Here is a 16,997-nt window from a genome sequence, read left to right on the forward strand (position 1 = left end):
AAGAGAAAGAGAAAGAGAAAGAGAAAGAGAGAGAGAGAGAGAGAGAGAGAGAGAGAGCAGGAAATACTTATTTGCTTCTTTCCTCCCAGGAGAGGAGGGGAAATGACATCACACAGAGCTTTCTCTACCAATTACATTTCTATGGTCTGAGTCTGCCTATCAGCAATACAGTTGTATGGTCTTAACCCCTTCACATGCTAACTAGCAAGAATATACATTGTTAGATTTGACTGCATATCTCCCATGGTTCCACACAGGGGCCTGGAAATTACAGTTCTCAGATTACACTGTTTTTTAAAAAAAAAAAAATACAGGATTCACAACACGGGCCAAAATCTACAGGTCCCATGGGTGTTTGTGAAAGAAATGGTGATAGCTTAAGTTTAAGACTGTAAGGTTCATAATGTAGATATGCCCAGCCTTTTTATTATTTATAAAGATGCATTCCTAGTGTAACAATCAGGGAGAAAAGCCAACAAACTGGAAAACCTGCAAATGGAGAATAAATCTATATTAACCATGCACACCAATGGCCATAGTTCTAAGATGTACACTATGACACAATAAATTGGAGGAGTCCTGTCATTTTAGGAGCATTGCCACCTTTGTTGCAATTCAAATACCAAAATTTCAGATATTCCTTTGAAAATCCCATTACACAGAGGATTTAACTGAAGATTGCTAAGGTGAAGAAAGTTAGTTAAGTGTGACCCTGATTCTCTTGATGTAGTATTAATTTATTCCAAGAAGCACAGTAAAAGGTAAAGGTAAAGGGACCCCTGATCATTAGGTCCAGTCATAGCCGACTCTGGGGTTGCAGCGCTCATCTCGCTTTATTGGCCAAGGGAGCTGGCGTACAGCTTCTGGGTCATGTGAACCAGAGCAGCACACGGAAACGCCGTTTACCTTCCCTCTGGAGTGGTACCTATTTATCTACTTGCACTTTGACATGCTTTCAAACTGCTAGGTTGGTAGGAGCAGGGACCAAACAATGGGAGCTCACCCCATCACGAGGATTTGAACCACTGACTTTCTGATTGGCAAGTCCTAGGCTCTGTGGTTTAGCCCACAACGCCACTCGCACCCCTTCAAGAAGCGCAGTAGGACACTTTTAAAAGATGTTGCCTTCCATTTGCATCTTATTTTATTCTGAGCAACGTAAAACTGACTAGAATACTATTTTTCTGTTTTTATTTTATAACTATGGCTATAGCCCAGGCAACAGATGGAGCTCAGAAGACTCTTGATTGTCCCCTGGGATGCAGGATAATTTCTCCCAGCAAACAATCTGCTAAGCTTTTCCTGTGCACCTCTTTCAAAAAGAACAGAGAGTAGCAGCTTTCTCCAAGTTGTTTAAAGAGCTGCATCAGGAGCCCCTGAAATGTTTGCAACCCATATGGTTGCAACCTGACTGCAGTGCTTCAGTTTTGCACATTTCTGCATTTGTGATGCACATAAATTTACCCATAAATAGCTCAGTACAAAATTAAGCCCCAAGTGCAGAGCTGCTTAAATAAAAGCATGGCCTGACATATACAGAGATTATGTTGAGCCTGCCAGGTTTCATTCTGGCTCAGTTGACAACTCAGGAATTAATCCAAGAAGTTTCAGTTTCAAAACGAATCCCCTCTTGAGCAACTTCAAATATTTTGAACCTACATAAGCAGCGAGAAGAGCAGTTTGATCTAAAAAACCTTTTCTCCCCGTTACCTTCTGTAATAAGCAAGAGCAGGCTGCCTGAATTCATAAGTCACAACATCTATCTCGGCTGCGCCAGAGGTCCCAGAAGCAGAATTTAGCAGTTAGATATATTCCTGGTTATGTAACACTTGGTGGATGAAACCAGTAAGGATACTTCCTCAGTGAGTACCATCTTCCATCTGTGCAAAGTAAAATGACATATGAAATCATAAAATATCTCAAAACGTCTGCTGATGGGAAATATATAAAGAACTTCCTCAATACTTTTTTGAAAGGCCTGGGCGTCTTTGGCAGATGAGGCCCAATTAAGAAAGCTCTGCTAGCCTCCAGACTTGGTGAATGGACAGTAAAACAGCAAAAGGAATTTGATATAAGCAAGTGCAAAATGACTCACATTGGGGCAACAAAATCTTGGTTTCACATATGTGCTAATAGAGTCTGAACTGGCAGTGACTGAATGCGAATGAGAACTTGACGCCATTGTGCACAATGATGGACCAGTGTCCAGCAGCTGTTTTTGTTTTGTTTTTAAAGACAAATTCCATGCTAGGAATCATTAGGAAAGGGTTTGAATATGTATGGTGTGACCATGCTTGGAATACCATGTACGCTTCTGGTTGCCTCACCTCAAAATGAATGTCGTAGAGCTGGAAAAGTTTTAGAACAGGGCAACGGAAATTCTCATTGTGCTGGAACAACTCTCTTATAAGGCAATATTACAATATTTGGGGCTTTTGTGTTCAGAGAAAATGTGAGTAAAAGGGGACGTGATAGAAGCGTATAAAATTATGCATGGGGTGAAGAAAGCCTTTCTCCCTCTCTTAATGCTAGAACTTGAGGCCATCCAGTTAAACTTTTTGGATGGAATTTCTTCAAGAGAGTTAAGACAGGCACATTCAAGAGAGACAGCACTTTTTCAAGATGGCATGTAATTATCCTTTCTCCATGTCTCATGTTGGAATAGTCTATATTTACACTTTTTCATGTCTGTGTTGAATTTTTAAAGTCTTTTCATTCTGGTGCATTTCCATGGAATAAAAAGCTAAAAGAGAAAGAAAACAATAATACAAATAAAATAAGCCTTCTGTTGTCCCTGAGGACATTCTGGGGAATTGGATGTGTTGGACCTCCCATTCTGAGGGTAGAGAGAGAGGTCCGACCTCAGACGACCTCTCTATGCCACTGAGCAGAACTTCAGTGTCAGTAGGGGCTGACATGGAGCATGACAGGGGCCTATCGGGGCATGATAGAGCTGGTTGTGGGGAAGGCATGCTTCTGAAAGATCTATAGTCTACCTATTCCCCTGACATGCCTTTGAAATGACAGAAAACATACACCAGCCCCAGAGGTTTACCTACCTGCTTAAAGAAATGTTGGATGTTTTGATTTTGAAATGAAGTGCTTCTGAAATTCTACAGTTATTCTAGGGTTAAAAAAAAGGGAAGACTGTTGGAGATAAGCAGTGTCCAGTGCACAGCGGAATGATGAAAAGTACGTGCCAACATCTCTATATTGCTTTATTTACACTTCAAAGCTGGTAGATTACAGAAAAACATCTTGCCTCTGCCGGAGCAGAGAAAAGCATCCTCTCTCCTCTAAAGCACGGAGAGAATCACACTGAACTGCAAAGAACAGTGAAAAACAGGAAACCAGTGTACGTCACATCCAGTCTCCTTTCCCGTGAGAAAACCCAATAGCACTTGACTGTGGAATGTAAACATTGTCTTGTGACAAGCACTTCGCTGCTCAGTGAAGGAAGCAGAAACCAACATCCTCCCCCTTTCTGTGAACATCACTGGGCAGCGTGTTCGTACAATATCAGTACAAACCCAACTTCTGCACATAGGTACAGTGTTGATCCCTTGATACAATCTTGGACAATACATCAGCAGGAATTTCATTACCTGGCATATAGGACACAGTTACGAGTCCCTTCTGAATATGTTCCCTAGCATGTTGCAACTTCAATTGCAAGTGCTTCGTGCTTTGCTTACAACCTTCAGAATTCAGCAAAGCCAAACATGCTTTGTTGTCCTGGTAAACCTGGATTGGACATTTGACAGGAATTTTCATGTCTTTGCACAATTGTAACAACCATTCACAATCCTTAAGTGAATAAGACAGTGCATTCAGTTCAGCTTCACAAGTACTTAAGCTAACTGTTGTTTGCTTCTTGCATGACCAATCAAATAGACCCTGATTGTACTTATAGCAAACTCCAGACGTACTTTTCCTGTCTGTAGTGTCACTTCCAAAACTTGCATCTGCAAATATCTCAAGACCACCAGACTTCTGATTGTTAAATCTCAGTCTGTAATGCATAGTGCCTTTCAAATACCGCGCTATGCGTTTCAGAGCTTTCCAATCCTTAACAGTAGGATTGTTGACTTGTCTGCTTAGCAAATTACAGCTAACAGCAATGTCAGGTCTTGAACATCTGGCAATGAAGTTTAGCTTGCCTAGCACACTTCTGTACAGTGTAGTATCAGAAAATGCTTCTTCAGTGTCATCTACCTGATAACCTGTTATCATCGGTGTGTCCACAGGGTTAGCATCCATCAGGTTTAGTTTGCTTAACACATCAGCAATTTTCCGTGACTGGTGTACTAGAATGTTACCATCTTGATCTCTCTCTATTTCCAGAGATAGGTAGTTGTTTACCTCACCAAGATCTTTCATGTCAAAGTGCTCTTTCAATTGAGCTAGGGCATTATTGTACATTGTGACATCCTTCCAAAAGAATAAAAGATCATCAACATAAAACAAACAATACAGTTTCTTTTGCCCCTCCTCTTTGACAAATACACATGGATCAGCTTTCCCTTGCTTAAAACCTAGAGAAAACAATACTTCAGTGAGTTTTGTGTGCCAACACCGTGCACTTTGTTTGAGACCATAAAGGGACTTCTTCAGAGCACAAACAAATCCCTGTTTTACCTGTACGCCATCAGGTGGAAGCATATAAAGTGATTCATCTAGAGATCCGTACAGAAAAGCTGTATTCACATCATGGTGACTAATGTGTAGATTCTCTTCTGCAGCTAGCTTGAGCATAAGCCTAATGCTCTCATACCTCACGGTGGGTGAGTAGGTCTCGTGATAGTCTTCACCTGGTACCTGTGCAAAACCTCTGGCTACCAATCTGGCTTTGTGTCTGACTATCTTGCCATTTTGATCTGTCTTCGCTTTGAAGACCCATTTGCTTCCAAGCAGTTTCATTCCTGGAACTACTGGAACAAGATCCCATGTTTTGTTCCTTTCCAAGGAATCAAGCTCAGCCTTCATGGCATTTAACCATGGCTCAGCTTCCTTTGAATCCAAATCCTGGATTTCTTGGAAACTTGAAGGTTCAAACACCTTCTTGGTGCTTTTAACAGCTGTTACTGCTATCTTAGCAAACTCATCAGCAAATCTCTTTGGAGGTCTGCCTTTTGTCGCTCTCTGTGATCTACGAATTAGCCTTAAGTCTTCAATACTCTCCTCTTCCTTCTTAGGAGAAAAGTGACCTATTGTGAACAATGGTTCCTCTAATTCTTGATCAGAGCTTTCAGAGGGTCGCATAGAGGCTTTCGCACTCTTGAAATCCTCTGAATCACCCGGTTCAGTTTCAGACTCAGATTCAGAACCTTCATCAGTGGGTGTGGGTTGTTGCGGTTGCTTTTGACTATCCTCAGTTTCATCACTGTCATCAGGATAACATTGGAAAATTCCCACATTCTCCCCCCACTTGGCATTGTACTCAACACTTCTTGTGAGCTTAATTGCCTTAGAGTCAGTCATCATTATTCTGTAAGACCCTTTCTGATAACCTAGAAAGATACCATGCAATCCATGCTTGTCTAACTTGGAGTTTTGTGGTGAGTGAACCCACATGTCAGAACCAAAAATTTTCATGTGTTTGATGTATGGCTTCTTGCCAAACATCTTCTCAAAGGGGGTACAACCAATCGCTGAAGATAACCTGCGATTATAACTGTAAACAAAACACGAGAGAGCTTCGGCCCAATAACTCTCTGGAAGATTGGCATCATGCAGCAAGGTTTTTAACCCTTGAAGCAATGTCTGATTTGCTCGTTCCGCAAGTCCATTCTGCCATGGCGAGCGAGGACTAGACAAATCGTGTTGAATTCCTTTCTCAGTCAGAAAAGCTTCAAACTGCTGAGAAGTGAATTCTCCCCCGCGATCACTGAAAAGAGTCTTTACCTTCTTACCATGCACATTTCCCAACCAAGCACAGAATTCCTTGAACCTTGGAAAAGCCTCTGATTTCTGCTTGAGATTGTACACATAAATATACCTGGAAAATGCATCAATGAGAACCATGAAGTACCTGTTTCCACCCAAAGAGGGCGCTAGTGGTCCAACCAAATCAGCATGAACAACCTGGTATGGTTCTGTAGCTTGCCTACTAGACACCTTACCTTTCGCAGCCATTTTTACCTTGTTTGCTGCGCATGCCTTGCACTTCATGTGGTACCTGCAGGGTTTAATAGTCATACCTTCAACCAAGGCAGGCATTTTAGATACTGCCTCAAAATGCAAATGACCAAATTTTCGATGAAAATCGTGAATACATTCTGCATGCAAACTTTTGTTAGAACCTGCAATGCAACAAGTGTCATCCTGCACAACATCATCAAAATACAAAACATACAAACGATCAACATATTCAGCATGCAATACATAATCATTTTTCTTTGTGATGATGCACCTTTTGTTCTTAAAGGAAACGTCAATTTTCCGCTCATTCAGCTGTCCAACGCTGAGCAGATTATGCTTGGCATCTGGCACATAAAGCACATCCTGTATCGATAAGTCCAAACTGTGAAGAACAACAGTTCCGTAGCCTTTACTGGGAATTGTGTGGTCATCCGCCTGGTGAATCACACCTTCCTGCGGTGTAAAAGACACGAACAGTCGCTTATCGTTGCACATGTGATGCGTTGCAGCCGAATCAACAACGAAGAAGGATCTAGACGTCTTCTGGACCTCTGCAACCTTTGGAGTGAAGCGTGAGACCATTGCCTTGTGCTGCGTTGTCCTGGACACCGGACCTTTGCCTTTGCCTCGGCCTTTTCCACGCGATGAGCTTTCGCTGCGCTGCTCTGTCTTGGCCCTGGGATATCTGCATTCCCTCTTCATATGGCCTAGACGTCCACACGAGTAGCATTTCACTGCCTTCAAAGCTTTGGCGCCATCTGGTGGTTCCACTGCACTATGGGATGACGTCTGTGAAGTCTCCCCCTTTCCCATGCAGCTATCACCCTGGCGGTCTGCTCCATTCAGAATCATGGCAGTATCACTGGCTACTGTGAGTTGAGCATTTGGCTGATTGGCATCAAATTCCCCACTTGCCTCATCCAGCCTTCTGCAGCTAGCCATCATGACTTTGGCATTAGCCTTCTGCGTCATCTCTGCTGCTTTAAATCAGGCTGCTTCATACAAGCTGTGTCTGTGTACAGCTGCTTCAATCCAAAAGCAAATTCAAAAACAGCCTCTGCTTTGTGAACCTGTGCCTTTCTGCTTAACTGCTTTGCTTATCTGCAGCTGCTTCAAACCGCATTCCAAAGGCAAGTTCAAAAGTGAAAGTTCTCTCTGCTGTCTTAAATTCATGCTGCGACACTGCTGCAGCTGCTTTACTTTCGATTTCCCCCAGCATAGGAAAAATTTATCCTTCTAGCCTTTTGCCTGTGCCACGGCAAAACCGGCTATAAAAGTTCAAAGTCCAGCCATAAAGCCATTAATTAGAAGCTGGCAGGCTGCCCGGAGCTGTAGCACATACCTCATCAATCATCTTGACGCGCAGAGATATCGTCCGATCCGGCCCTCTGCATTCCGATCCTTTGCCGGCACTCCAATTCTTTGCTCCTTTGTTCCTTTGCCAGGAGCCCGACTTCTGGAGTCCATTCTCAAAACACTGCGTTTTTCTGGGCCCGGAACCAAATGTTGGAGATAAGCAGTGTCCAGTGCACAGCGGAATGATGAAAAGTACGTGCCAACATCTCTATATTGCTTTATTTACACTTCAAAGCTGGTAGATTACAGAAAAACATCTTGCCTCTGCCGGAGCAGAGAAAAGCATCCTCTCTCCTCTAAAGCACGGAGAGAATCACACTGAACTGCAAAGAACAGTGAAAAACAGGAAACCAGTGTACGTCACATCCAGTCTCCTTTCCCGTGAGAAAACCCAATAGCACTTGACTGTGGAATGTAAACATTGTCTTGTGACAAGCACTTCGCTGCTCAGTGAAGGAAGCAGAAACCAACATCCTGAAAAAATGAAGGCCAAGAATAAAACCCTTCAGCTTGCCATCTTTGATGTGACCTGAATGTGTTCTAACAAGTAAATTCTAAAAAATTGCCTGTCTAAAGAGATGCGATGGCACAGCACATGTAGGAACCTTATTGCGGCGCTGAATAATAGCTAGAAAGGAAGCTGCAATTGCAACCAAGGACTACTGGCAAACACAAAGGTTACAATTCAGCATGCATTTAAACACTGCATTGAATTGCAAGCACGGCTCCTTTCAGAGTGAGATCAGATGTTAACTGGAAATTACATATCTAAATTATGCATGGTGTGAAAAAAGCTGGCAGAGGAATTTTTCCCCTCCTTCATAACATCAGAATTTAGGGGCATCTGATGCACAGTCAAAGGATGGACCTCGCTCCCGCAAAAGGCAGTGATGGCTTCCAACCAGGATGGCTTTAAAAGAGGATTAGACCAATCTGTGGCTGAGAGGGTTATTGATGGCTACAAGCCATGATGGTGGGAAGCGGGTGGTGCTGTGGGTTAAACCACAGAGCCTAGGACTTGCTGATCGGAAGGTCAGTGGTTCGAATCCCCACGACGGGTGAGCTCCCATTGCTCGATCCCTGCTCCTGCCCACCTAGCAGTTCAAAAGTACCTCAAAGTGCAAGTAGATAAAGAGGTACCGCTCCGGCGGGAAGGTAAGCGGCATTTCTGTGCACTGCTCTGGTTCGCCAGAAGCGGCTTAGTCATGCTGGCCACATGACCCGGAAGCTGTACACTGGCACCCCTGGCCAATAAAGCAAGATGAGTGCTGCAATCCCAGAGTCATCCGTGACTGGACCTAATGGTCAGGGGTCCCTTTACCTTTACTAGCCATGATGGTGATGGTCTGCCTCCCTGCTTCTGAATCCCAGTTGCTGGAGGGGAGAGGGCTCTTGGGCTTGACTCCTGCTTGTGGGTTCCCCACACACATCTGCTTGGCCACTGTTGGGAACAGGATGACAGACTAGATGCATTAGGATGGCCTGATCCAGCAGGTTTTCCTTATGTTGTTATGTTATGATTATTTCCAGTAATTTCTCCATAGTCCTGCTGAGAAGGGCAAGCTGTATCTTGGAAGAGCAATTTGCAATACACGTTGCAAGAATTAGGATTAAAATGCGGATAGAAATCAGCCACGATTTTGCTCGGGTCTTTGCTGCCCAGTAAAAGCAAAATGGTAACTGTTTGGCGGGGAAATAGTATGGTACTTCAATACAGTGGTACCTTGGGTTACAGACGCTTCAGGTTACAGACTCCGCTAACCCAGAAATAGTACTTCGGGTTAAGAACTTTGCTTCAGGATAAGAACAGAAATCGCGTGGCGGTGGCGGGAGGCCCCATTAGCTAAAGTGCTGCTTCAGGTTAAGAACAGACCTCCGGAACGAATTAAGTTCTTAACCTGAGGTACCACTGTAGTGCAAGGCTCCTCCGACTACCTACAAGGACTTTTCATTTCACGGGAGCAGGGAGCTCCGCACACACATCCTTTAGCCTCCTGCTGAATAAAATGGGAAACTGCAGGCACAAGAGAGTTATATGAACATCAGAGCACAAACATGGTGCTGGAATGGAGCAGCTCTGAACGCTGCTGTCCTCATCTCTCTCCTGAGTTCAGTGGGGGCCTGCACTGTTACAAATATGTTCAGGACTGCAGACTAGGCCAATATTTGATGCACTGGGTTGTATCCAACCAAGTCAGGATTCACCAGAATTCTTGGACCAGTGGGCACGTTTTTAATTTTGAGAGAGTGCTGTGAGTGTCGGTCACAAAATGGCTGCCATGTGAGTGTGGGCTAACACAAAATGGCCACCATGGGGCACCATGCCATAATACAACATGGCTGTCGTGGTGGAACATGACATAACACAAAGTTAGGTAAAGGTAAAGGGACCCCTGACCATTAGGTCCAGTCACAGACAACTCTGGGGTTGAGGCGTTCATCTCACTTTACTGACTGAGGGAGCCAGCGTTTGTCCACAGACAGCTTCCGGGTCATGCGGCCAGCATGTCAAAGCCGCTTCTGGCGAACCAGAGCAGCGCACGGAAACGCCATTTACCTTCCCACTGGAGCGGTACCTATTTATCTACTTGCACTTTGACGTGCTTTCGAACTGCTGGGTTGTCAGGAGCAGGGACCGAGCAACTGGAGCTCACCCCATCACGGGGATTTGAACTGCCAACCTTCCAAAACAAAGTTAACAAAGTTAGAGGGAGTATAATCATTCCTGCTTTTCTCTACTCTGCCCCAGCCCCCTGCCTCAGTCCGGACAACCACATGCTTACACAGTGCAACCATCTTTTCATCTCCAAAGCACTTAGGTGCTGCCCAAGTTGTTGCTATGCTACCTGCCAGTTACTATTCCATATTAGGGTTGTGCCAAACAGCTGGTTCTGTTTTGGCAAAAAATTGCAAGAATAATTTACAGCTCTGCCATCAGCATAAACCATTTCTAAGCAACCAATCTATGGACATTAAAAATAAGAGAATCAATAAGAGCAAAATAGGATCTATTGAAATAACAGAAACTCCCAACACATTAAAAGCTATGCTTTGGGGGTGGGGGACTTGGGTCATCTGCTGCAAGAGGTACTCTGACAACCAAAACTACCTTGGGATTTGTCTACATTTGTTTATAGATTTTTTTGTGTGTTTTTAAAGGCAGAGCAAGTTTGTAAGGATCAAAATCTGGTTTTCTGAACTTGTTACCAGATTAACATATGATTTATTTTATTCTGTCCATGGCCTACATTTCAGAATTAAGGCTTTCTTTCTTTTTTACAGCTCCATCTATGAACAGGCTAATAAGAACTATTTAGACTTTACCTCATAGGTTGACTGAGGTCAGTGGGACAGCCATTCTGATCTCCAGACACTTTCTCTGTTCCCTCCAGTGTTTGTGGTAGAAATTCTATATTTTAATGTTCAAACAATGAAGAATAAAATGTCTTAAGTAAAAGGGTAGATGGATTACAGTTATATATAGGGTTGCCATATTTCAGAAAGTAAAGTTCCTGATACCAGCAAAGTTGTTGAGCTTTTTGAGGAAACCTCCCGCCAAAATAGTGATTTTTAAGCTTTTGGAGCTATTTCTGCAGCTTTCTGCATTGCGTACATCTGGGTTTTTCATGTTTTGCCACTTCGGCAAAATTCACCCCAACGCCATTTTTATACCCGAAAACCAGGACATGTCAGGAATTTTCCTGATGTATAGCAAGCCTAGCTATATATAGTCTCATTATAGGTAGGAGAAGCCATTCATGCATATTTTCTAGGCATTTTTCTGAACAGAGGGAAAGTTGCATCAAAAAATGTCACAATACAGCAAATCATGGGAGCCACCTACTGTTCAAAGAGAACATAGCACCTCAAAATTAACCACCCGTGGCTATCAGTGTTCAGATGTCTAGAACTTCTAGAACCCAAATAACTAAATGTTATAATTTATTCGTGGCTGTTGAATTGGCTCTGTGGAATTTCAAAATGGAGAGTGCAGACTTTAAACTAGTTTTCTTTTCATATTAAGAAGTATGAGGTCTTATTTATGACGCATTCCCTTTTTTCATAATCCCTCAACTCTTTTAACAGAAGCAAGAATTAAATTCTAAAATGAAAGGTGTCATGGTGCTCCAGATCTTCTTGAAATCTTGCATCCAGACCATTTTCCTAGATGGGTGGAAAAGGAAGAGCTGTGCTTACTCAGTGAAGTAAATGTTCTCTGAACATGCCCAACTATACCCTTTTTTTAAATAGTTGGATATTTCAGGGACTGAAAAAGGGATTCTGAAATAAATGCCTTGAATGGTGTTAACTGCTGGAGCACAGTAAGTGAAACTATATATCTATTTATATCCATACCTATATCTATTTACATGAGCTTTATACTGTGACTTTAGCACAAGGTTTTTCTGTGAAAAGGTGTTTGTGTGAACACGCAACACTTGAGAAAATCAACAGTTAATAAAACATTTGCTCTGGCATGCTGAGTGTTGATTGTTCCAGGTGGGGGATATTTCGCACTTAACACCTCACCACATGAAGGCAGTGTGGTAAAGTTACCACATGAGATTTTTACTGCATCATAAAACAAGAAATTCAGTCCTTAGATCTCAGCTAAAAAAAACACCATCTTCCAAACACCATACGGAGCCCCACTTTAGTTCTCCCTTGAAATGGCACAAATGACATTGCAGAATGCAGGACACACACCTCCCCCCCCCCACCTGCCACAACCACCAATTTAAAGGGCATTTCAATGAATATAAAACTTAACTCATACTACTCAGTTCTGCTTTCAGACCTGAGCCTCTGTGCTGACAGACTGTCAGTGCAAACACATTTGATTATGCTTTCGTCTGAAGCAAATAGCACTGCCAAATCTTGCCAGTAGATGTCCTCTTCTATAAATTTGAAATCAAATAGTCATGATTAAGATGAAACAAAACAAGATCTACCATTAACTTCAGTGAGAACTCTTGCTAAGTAAGTTCTAGTGCAGATGTTGCAGTAATGCATCTTTCCTGGCCATTGGCCATGCTTGCTAGCACTGGTGTGAGTTGCAGTTGCACAACATCTGGAGGGCCAGAGGTTTTCTGCTCCTGTGACACTAATCATAGTTCCACCCTTATGTAGCCAAAACAGCACTAACCATGCACAAGAGGGTGGTGTCCGCAAATTTGGGGGATCACTTTGTATGCAAGTGTGCAATAAAATATTAGGGGGGAACCCTCAGCATTGAAGGCCAGCCCCCCACAAAAAAAGAAAAAAATACAGTTCAGTGGGAATGAAATGCAAAGAATGCTGACTGATATCTAGAGGTAGTGCTGGAGGAATTGGGGGGGGGGGATACAAAACTGGGCCAGAGGGGAAATAGAATGTCCTGGAAGAGGGCAAAGTCCTAGCCAGCCAAGATGCCAGTCAACCATGGATACTCCACAGCTGCAACATTTTCTTACAGTCCCCATTTATTTTATTTCATGAATGTTGTGAATCACCCAACTCTTGCTGCCCTACAGTAGATATATTCTCAGGGAAGGTCACGTCAACGAAACAAAACTGAAACTGAAACACATTGTGCCCTCATCTACACTAGGTCACAAGGCTTGGTGTGAAGATACATCATGCTGTGACCGTGAGGAAACTGGGCAGGGATGGGTCTTGCCAGTTTGTGCTCGATGGGAGGTCACATCTGAACTCTGTGTATGCTGTCTTCCTATACAGGCAGAATGGGAGTGTGGTTCAATCAATAAAATAGCATTTAAAGTCTGTGCTGAGTCTATAGAGAATGGCTAACCTGTTTGTTTCTTGTACTATTCCGTCCAACATTGCTTTCCTCCAAAGAAGGCTACATACAAGTTACCTTTTACTCTGACTCCAATGCATTCCCATCAGTGGTGTTTGAAGGCGTTTGCAGATGGCATTAGCCACAATCCATATCTATCCTGCATTTCCCCCCGCCCCAAGAAATCCTCACATTTGATGTGTTTCCCCTCAAACCAGCTTTCATCCCATTTGAAGACACAAGATGCACTTAAGCTGATTTGTGTACAGTTCAGACAGCTGTTGCATCAGTGCAGAAGACAGCTTCCTTGAATTGGTGTTTGGGGAGTCACAGGTGCACTCTCCACTTCCTCTGTGGTGTGTGCAGCAAGTGCAAATGAGACTTGGAAGTCAGTGGGGTGAAATGACCTTGCTGTGTTTTATGTAGCTAATGTGTACATAAAGGTAAAGGTAAAGGTACCCCTGCCCATACGGGCCAGTCTTGACAGACTCTGGGGTTGTGCGCCCATCTCACTCAAGAGGCCAGGGGCCAGCGCTGTCCGGAGACACTTCCGGGTCACATGGCCAGCGTGACATCGCTGCTCTGGCGAGCCAGAGCCGCACACGGAAACGCCGTTTACCTTCCCGCTGGTAAGCGGTCCCTATTTATCTACTTGCACCCGGAGGTGCTTTCGAACTGCTAGGTTGGCAGGCGCTGGGACCGAGCAGCGGGAGCGCACCCCGCCGCAGGGATTCGAACCGCCGACCTTTCGATCGGCAAGTCCTAGGCGCTGAGGCTTTAACCCACAGCGCCACCTGCGTCCCACACAATGTGTACATACCCCAGAGTTAAGCAGGGGAGTGCTAGAAGTTAAAATACCATTACTCTCCACCCCTCCAAAAGGTTGGGTTCGAGCACTTACCCAAGGTTCAATTTACTTGGAATGAAGGTCAGCTGAGATTGCAGTGTCTTTAAGATATATGGTTTTATTTACTCATATGTACAACATGAGCCTAGGATGGTGAGGCTCACAGCATGAACATCCCCAAAGAACTCACTCCTCCATTAGTCACAGTTTTAGGTTCAGCACAGAGCACAGAAGCGTAGAATCATAAGACATATCTCTCCACCTGCAGCTTCTCATGTTCAGCTTTTCAGCTCACAGGCACAACAACTGTTTAGTCCAGCCCTCCCCTCACTCTCTGTCCTTTGGCCTATTGTTCTCCATCGCTTCACTGTAGCTGTGGCAGCCTAGCTCATTATTGCTGATGAGGGCACTGAAGTAGCCAGCTAATTGTTTTACAAAGAAACATGTCTGACCAGTTCAACAACCTATTCTACTAGATTCTAACCCCCCCCCCCCCCGGATATAGGATCCCAAGAATTGGAAGGGACTCAGGGCATCATTCGAACTACCCCCCCCCCCAAATACCACTAAGATTGCTAAGCTTGTTGAGTGATATGTCAAGGAGATATGTGAATGGTGGTTTCCAATACTTGAAATAGGTACAAATGCTACCACATAGGAATAGATAAGAACGGAAGTACATACCAAACTATTGATTTTGAATAGTACTCTGAGGGGGAGGTGGTACCCAAGGATATTCTCCAGCTCCCTTATATTTGCACAAACATGAGTGATGTTCTTATTCCAGAGCAGATAACCTGACATATGAACAGTCTTGTGTTAATGCTAGAAAAGTTTTAAAACCATGATTTTTAAAAAAATATATTTTCCTGTGTTCTTTTACACTGGCCATGTTATTTTGAAATGTTAGCATCTATTGCCACAACGTTTTCAAGATTATGTGTAGTTTGCGAGAGCTACAAACATAATTGTGACAGCAACAAGCATTAACTCCGATAAAAGGCTGCACAAAATCTCTTTCAGTCTAGGGAAAATCTGTTGCTTGTCTGTTTTCTAAGCTACTTTAATAGAGAAAAGGGGTAAGAAAAGCACAAACATGAAATTTAGTTTCATATTCATTTTGATAAAAACACATTCTGTAATGTAATGGTTATTTCTAAGTTCTAAACCAATATGAGTTGCCCGGTATTTTCCCACACACACATTTGCAGTGCTTTTCTTTGTTTTAGAATTTGCAAGCGTGCTCTTGGCAGCTAAATAATATGTCTCGCTGTAAAGTTAATACTACTTATTAAAAAACACCGACATGGTAGTTTCAGATTTCGAACTCCAGACTTTTTTCTTTTACTGTGTGAGAAATTCCTACACTGTGGAATGGGCACGTATCAGACACTGAGAAAGCCCAGCTGGAGATTTACTCACAGATTTTCTTGTTCTCCATGGTTAGTGTAAATGACTCCATAGGTTCGGCATTCTTTTTCCACTCGCTTGCAATGTTTAATCATGTTGTATTCATTTTTCATTGAAGAGTCCCTTCTGTAGACTTGATTGCCATTTCACAATGGCATTAAAAGTACCTATTTTTTGGCACCTGCTAAAAACAGTTTTGTTTAGGTAAGCCTGTCTGGACATGTAGAATGCTGACATGTGTTTTAATATAGTTTTTAACTTATTGTTGATTTTAATTATTTTCTGAATATTTTAAATACTGTTTTTAACTCTTTTTTCTTATAGTTTTACTGTTTTATCCTTTTATGTACACACACAGAGAGAGAGAGCTTTATTGCAGTCCATAGACCCAAAATACACAGTATAGCAATGATATACCGTATTTTTTGCTCTATAAGACTCACTTTTCCCCTCCTAAAAAGCAAGGGGAAATGTGTGTGCGTCTTATGGAGTGAATGCAGACTGCACAGCTATCCCAGAAGCCAGAACAGGAAGAGGGATCGCTGCTTTTGCTGCGCAGCAATCCCTCTTGCTGTTCTGACTTCTGAGATTCAGAATATTTTTTTTCTTGTTTTCCTCCTCCAAAAACTAGGTGCGTTTTGTGGTCTGGTGCATCTTACAGAGCGAAAAATACGGTATATATAACAGTTATTGAGGTATAGGAACAGCCTTGCTAATCAACAAAGGAGTTTTAGCCCATGCATACTGGTTTTAAGTAAGGTTTTATTACAATGCAACAGTATATAACCTCGCAAAATAAACAAATAAAATTATTTCCCCAGGTAGAACCACTACTCAGGTTTTTAAAAGGAGGCCATATCGCCAGTTTTATGTTTAGAATTTCTACAGAACGTTGCTTGCCAGGTTCAGACCTTGAGATGAGCTCCTTTATTTTTAAGGCTGCAATCCTGCACACTTATACTTGGGAGCAGAGCCAACTCACCAGTGAAGTGGGTCAGTGCACCCAGCTCAGGCAGCAGAAGCAGAAAAGACGACACCTCATTCACCACCGGCACCGCCGCCAGAACACTTCCCTCTCGCCCGTGAGAAGCAGGCATTCCAGCACACAGCGCTGCAGCTTATCTTCTGGGGTGGAGAAGATGCGAAGCAATGCCTTGACTCTCTGCAAGTTTGGTGAGAGGTGGGGGCATCCTGCTGGTGGCTGAAATGGAATGGATAGGGTGCAGCAGGGCAGGGAGCTGCACATTCCTGTTGCGCCTCAGGTGGCAAAATGGGATGGACCACCCCTCCTTGGGAGTAAGAGCCATTTAACTCAGTGGGACTTTCTTCTTATGCAGATGGGCATAAGGTTAGGTTGTAAGAACTGTAGGCGTTTCATGGGTCAAGACACAGCTGATGAAATTCTGCCTTCTGTGCAAGTCCTAAAGAAGGCTAATGGAATTCTTTCTCCTATGAACCTTAAAA

Source organism: Podarcis gaigeae (genome assembly GCF_964106915.1).
Source record: "Podarcis gaigeae genome assembly, chromosome: 10".
Lineage (NCBI taxonomy): Eukaryota > Metazoa > Chordata > Lepidosauria > Squamata > Lacertidae > Podarcis > Podarcis gaigeae.